Here is a 6000-nt window from a genome sequence, read left to right as displayed (position 1 = left end):
CCGCCCCTCATCCTGTTGGAGACTATGAATACATTTCTTCCTATGGCGACCATTGGCGACCAATTGAAAGTATCTTGTATTGCTATCTCCCCTGAGGATGAAGTCGGCTTTGAACCTATGGTAGTATTTGATTTCCTCTTCTCGTAGAAGACAGACAACCTTCTCATTAGATTGATTTTTCAATTCAATCTCTTGTTCAGATAAGGTGCGGGTATCTGCAATTTTGTCGAGGTCATCAATGATGGTACAGAGGCGCTGCTTTTCCTTTTTGTATAACCCGTTGGTGTGTTTTGCCCATCCAGAGAGATGTTGCCTCATGGCCCTTATTTTAAAATTTCATCTCTGAATTGGTGTATGACCAACGGAGGGCCTCTCCCAAACATTCTTGATTATGTCTACAAAACCTTCCCGATGCAGCCATCCCAATTCAAATTTGAACGGGCGACGGGTAGGAAGGTTCGTAGAATTAGAGTCAAGAATGATCGGCACATGATCCGATAATGCCTCGATTCGTTCTAGGGCTCGCACTGTTACCATAGGAAATTTTAGCTCCCATTCGGTATCCATGAGTACCCTATCAAGCTTCTCGTACGTCGGCATAGAACGGTTATTAGCCCAAGTGAACTACCGCCAGGGCCGGCCTTGTGGGGGGGCAGGGGAGGGGGGCGGCCGCCCCGGGCCCCCAAAATCCAGGCCCCCCCCCCCCCCCCTGAGGTATGTATGTAGGCCTATGGCCCGCAGTACTGCTGACTAGCAGGCCGATCGCCCGATCCCAGCGGCCAGCGATCGAATCGTCCGTTCTCAGGAAAGGTAGCGAGAGATCCTCAGCAAAAAAGAAATATAGCGAGTAATCAGCGGCTGGACGGTTCCCTTCCCGTTAGGCCGTTACGTTCGACTATTCCATCAGGAATAGTTAGGCAACGATTCCCACGTCCCAGCCCTAGCTGCTAGCCGTAGCCGCCGACGCTGTACACACACGCACGCACAGTCGTACAGATGCACTCTCACCTTGCCGTCCTCTCGTAATTTCCTTCCTAATCTGGTTATGTTCGCCGCCGATTTCAATTCTAAGGCCCCCATCTTCACGCTCCTTTGGCCTTTGCAGCTTTGCTCAATTGCTCTCCTCTCCTCTCAGTCGTCTGCAGACTTTAGAAACGTACAGATTATAGAAGTTCGATCATCAGGACTCAAGACATCAGCTTTGAGGTATATTATTCATACAACAAATTCTTTTGTTCATGGCTGGCACCGTTCAACAATTGATACAATTATTATTTTCAGCATTTTGTTTGTTCTCATGCCGCCCAGCAAGAGGAAATATCCATCGCTAGCGACAAAATGAAAAAAGAAGAAGTGAATAAACTGATACACTCACAACACAGAGGTATTTACAAATTTCTCAAGCCAAGTAATATTGGTGCTTCCACTACTTCGCCAAACCAAGATATTGCGTTGGCGATTGTTGCCATAGTGGAAGAGCAACAAACTAATGAAAATTCAGACTCTAATCAGCAAGAAGAAAATATCAACTCCAACATCGGTGATAACAATGTAAATGGCTCCGAGAATGTAGGTAACTAGTCGGATGCCACTGAGTTAAGGTCAGCTTTGTCTGAGTTACATCATGCTTCTGACACTGATCCTTAAGAGAAAAGTGATGCAAAAAAATTATTTGATGCACTTGGTCCCTTTGAGTTTCTAGTTGGTATGATCATCTGGCATGATATTCTATAAAGTTAGCAATATGTTGCAATCGTCAACCATATGCATTGACTCCGCTTTGAAGCAACTAAAAGGTATAACACAATATTTTGGGTTTTCTTCAAGTTTGAGCATCGCTAAAGTTATTGTAACTTAAGTGGGAATAGAGCCATTGTCTCCTGTGAAACGTCGTGCTACGAGGAAGAAACAGTTTGACGAAAGTGATTGTCAAGAAGAAATTCTAGAAGCTAAGAAGGCTTTCCGAGTTAAATATTTTAATGCTTTTGGTTGATATGGCGACCAGTTCTTTGAATGACAATGAACTTGAAGAATGTTGCCCAAAATTTGCAGAAACTTTCTCTCTTAATGGTTCATCTGATGTTGAGGTATACGATCTTATTTCTGAATTGAAGATTATGAGATTCACTTTGCCAGATGGGGTAATGTCTGCTATGGAGATTTTCGGGTGTGTCAAAGAAGTTCATTGTTATCCTAATATCTCCATTGCCTATCGCATCTTGTTTACTATGCCTGTGACGGTCGCATCGGCTGAAAGAAGCTTTTCAAATTTGAAATTATTGAAGAATTATTTGAGGTCACCAATAACTCAAGATAAGTTAAATGGTTTGGCTACATTATGCATCGAGGAGAAATTGTTGGATGAGATTGGCATCGACCCCATCATAAGTGACTTTGCATCGAGGAATGTTAGAAGAAAATTTTAAGGTAATATGTATAAATTATTTGATACACATACTGATTTTGGATCATTTAAGTGTTACTCATAATAATTTGTATATACGTTTTTTACACAAATTTATGTATACACAAGGGCCCCCAATTTTTAGTTCGCCCCGGGCCCCCGAAATCTCAGGACCGGCCCTGACTGCCGCCCCGACATACAAGCCTCCCGAAGATCCAAACTGTCAATTACAACATTGAATAGGAAATGCCAATGAGATAAATGTCTAGAGATTCTTGAAGGCTTAGTGTGGCAAAAGAAAAGCATCTCTCCAGGAGTAGGAAATACTGGCATCAAATTTGCACGAGTACAAACCATTTAGTTTGTCAAGAACCAACTTCAAATCCTTCATTTTCTGTGTACCCTTCATTCGCATCCAAGATAAATGAGTAGTCCGGATAGACAAGACTTGTATATATCATTCAGAACAGCTATATCCGAATTCAAATTTTCTCCTACTTTTAGCTAGCTTCAAGGTTCCAAGCCCTTGTTGTCGTTATTTTGCGGCCAATTAGATTCTTATTTTCTGAAATACTACCTAACTTCAGCAATTTCGATTAAGCAAGACGTGTCTAGGGAGGGCATCGGCCACTTCTCAGAGCACCTCGCACTCCGGACTCCCTAGGTGGATCACACTTCAAACGCGACAATGTTTTGTTTTGGAATTTGCGATAGGTATTTCAACCTCATGCGACCAACTGTCCACCTACATGTATGGCGATTTCATCATGGCCAATATCCTCGCGGTGCCGGTTTATTTGTTGCCTACATAAATCAGTAAATTCCTTTCAAGAAGAAGACAATAAATCATGAGTTGTCTATGCATATCCAGTACGCAGCACCACAATAACGACATGGTTACTTTCCGCAATTATCATGCCTACTATATGCAATCTCCAAACATAAAGTGATATTCAAAGAGGACAATAAATCGTTAGTTTTCCTTGACTGTATCCAGTATGCAACAGCTCGTTAGTTAGCATTCTTATCTTCCAACTATCATACGAAATCTGTTAGTGATGTGGCGATATCCTCGTGGTGCCAGTTGAAGGGCAAGCAGGCACTGCCGTGTGGATCTCTTGTATTTGCAAACTGCCTATCAGCTAGCACACGCGTTCTGCATGCATGGCCATCGCTGCACCTATATAAAGAGATCCCTGAAAGTCTGAAGACCCAGTGTGACAGAAGAAAAGCATCTCTCCAGGAGGAAATACCTCCCTCTCCTTCTCGTGTTGCTATTTGTGCTAGCAAAACAACAACCGAGACCATGGCGATGGGTCACCTCCGTGCCTTCCTGGTTTTCCTCCTCGTGCAGGTCTGCCTGTTCTTGATGATGGCCGCGTCGGCGAAGGTGCATGGCAGGGCTGTGCCCGGAGTTCCCGCGTGCTGCTCCTACCGCCCCGAGTGCTGCGAGTGCCTGACGGCGGAGGCCCCGCTCGCCGCCGCCGTTACTCCCTGATGGCCTCGCCTGCGGCGGCCTGTGGGGGTCGTTCTCCTCCCTAGAAATATGTCCGTGACGTAGGATCTGGAATCTGCATACATGTATGATTCCGCTGCTTTTCATGTCTCTCTCTATATATATGTTTCAGAACTTTACATTCCAAGCATGTTGTTGTGATGTGGAACCTTGTTTAATAAAGTGGGAGGAGGATATTGCTGTCAGTTATGAGTTGTGTCCCAATTGGCACGTAATAATGCTTTGACCAGCGTGGATCCTGAGGGGAAACGAAAGTTGGGATGTCTAGATTTTAGTTTTTAGTTTTTAGTTTTATGTATAGTTTTCTAATAGAAACAACATTTCATGTGGTGTTGTCTTGGGGCGTAATGTCTTTTGTTCTCCCCCAACAGCACATTGTGTCGTGGTGTGGTCTCTTTGAGTGCCTCCGTGACACACATGAGTTGTAGTGTGTGCTTGACCGAACGATGTCTTCCTGCTACCTCCTCGGCCACGTCCGCGTGTCCAAGCAGAGAGCGCCGATGAGGAGGGAGCAGGGTAGTTGGGTGCGGGCTGCTGCTTGTAGACCCGTTGGTGCCTGATGTGGAACTTGGTGTGAATGGTCACTTTAGTGCTATAAGTTATGGTGTACATTGAAGTGGTGCAAAAACTTAGCTTCGCGATGCAAATACAGCACAAAACCTCATTTGTATACGTCCACCGTGCTGACAAGGCATGCCAGTGTGGCATGGGTCGCTGTCAGGATTGAGACCACCTATATATATTCCTTAGACAATATAATTTTTGACTTGTAAGTGTTGGACATGATTTTTCGTAAATCATAAGTATTTTGTTTCCTAAAGTTCATAAACATTTTCAAAAATGTTAAAATGTTTATATGCTGGGTGAATATTTTATAAAAAACATGAATATATAAAATTATACAAATACTTATCTACATATATATAAATAAATGTTCATATAATTTTAAAGATATTAATTTAGTTTAAAAAGGTTAATATTTTATCTTTATAAAAAATGCCATGGGCAACCTCGGGTACGATCTTTATTTTTATTAGTATTCTTGTTCCTGGGACAACTTATTGTCATTTATTGTTTTCAATATATTTAAACTTTATATAAATACATTAATTTTTTTAAAATTTTATGAATATTTAGTTAAATATATTTTATGTTGTTTAAATATATTTAAATAAATGTTCCTATAATTTGAATTAACGTTTTTAATAAAATATTAATGTAATATATAAATTTTTCATGCTTTTGGAAAATGTTTATGTTCTTTTAGGAAACAAAATATTTATGCTTCATGAAAACTCATGTGCACATTTATAATTAAGATATTATATTTTCTGAAGAATGGAAATGCGGCCTCAATATAAAAGAACCATTAGCCTATGTATATTTTGTTTTGAGCAAAATTAGCCTATGTATAAGAAAAAATCTTCGTCGGGTGTTGGTTTGCACTCTCAGATAGGAGGTCGCTGGTTTGACTGTTGGACCTTCTTCATTCAAGTTTAGAGTTTTAATTTATGTTGTTAGGCAAAACTATTATAGAAAATATTTATTCTTGTAGAGCACTAAATGTCACCAGGCCTAGTTGTTAATCGCCAACGTAGGCACCTCGTCGTCGACGGGAACGTCTCCTCCCACTAAAAGCGCATCGTCGAAAATCCTGAAATAAATCTAGAAATAATGCGAGCACCAGGATTTGAATCCGGATTGGGAATACCACTGTCCACCTAATCAACTCAACCACAGATTGATTCGCATTTACACTGTTAATCTAAAGAATGTATAACTTACAGATCCCACTTCAACAACAAATGTCGTTGGCTGTTACGGTAAGGCACGCTCCGAAATATTTGAGAGCTTTTCCTCTTCATGCGATTTGTGCTGTTTCTGGCAGGTGGGCCTCCCAGTGTTATTTTGTGGAAAAAACAAATAAAAAACTGATTTTTTTGGCAAAAAGAGTAGGCCCCACAATGTGTCCCCATCGTCTAGTCATTGACAGCGGGCCCCAAGCCACGTTGGCATGCCTTGTCAGTGCGGTGGACGTATACGAATAAAGTTTTGTACTGTATTTGCACCGCGAAGTCAA

This window comes from Triticum aestivum, chromosome 1A (genome assembly GCF_018294505.1).
Source record: "Triticum aestivum cultivar Chinese Spring chromosome 1A, IWGSC CS RefSeq v2.1, whole genome shotgun sequence".
Classification (NCBI taxonomy): domain Eukaryota; kingdom Viridiplantae; phylum Streptophyta; class Magnoliopsida; order Poales; family Poaceae; genus Triticum; species Triticum aestivum.
This window is presented reverse-complemented; position numbering follows the sequence as displayed.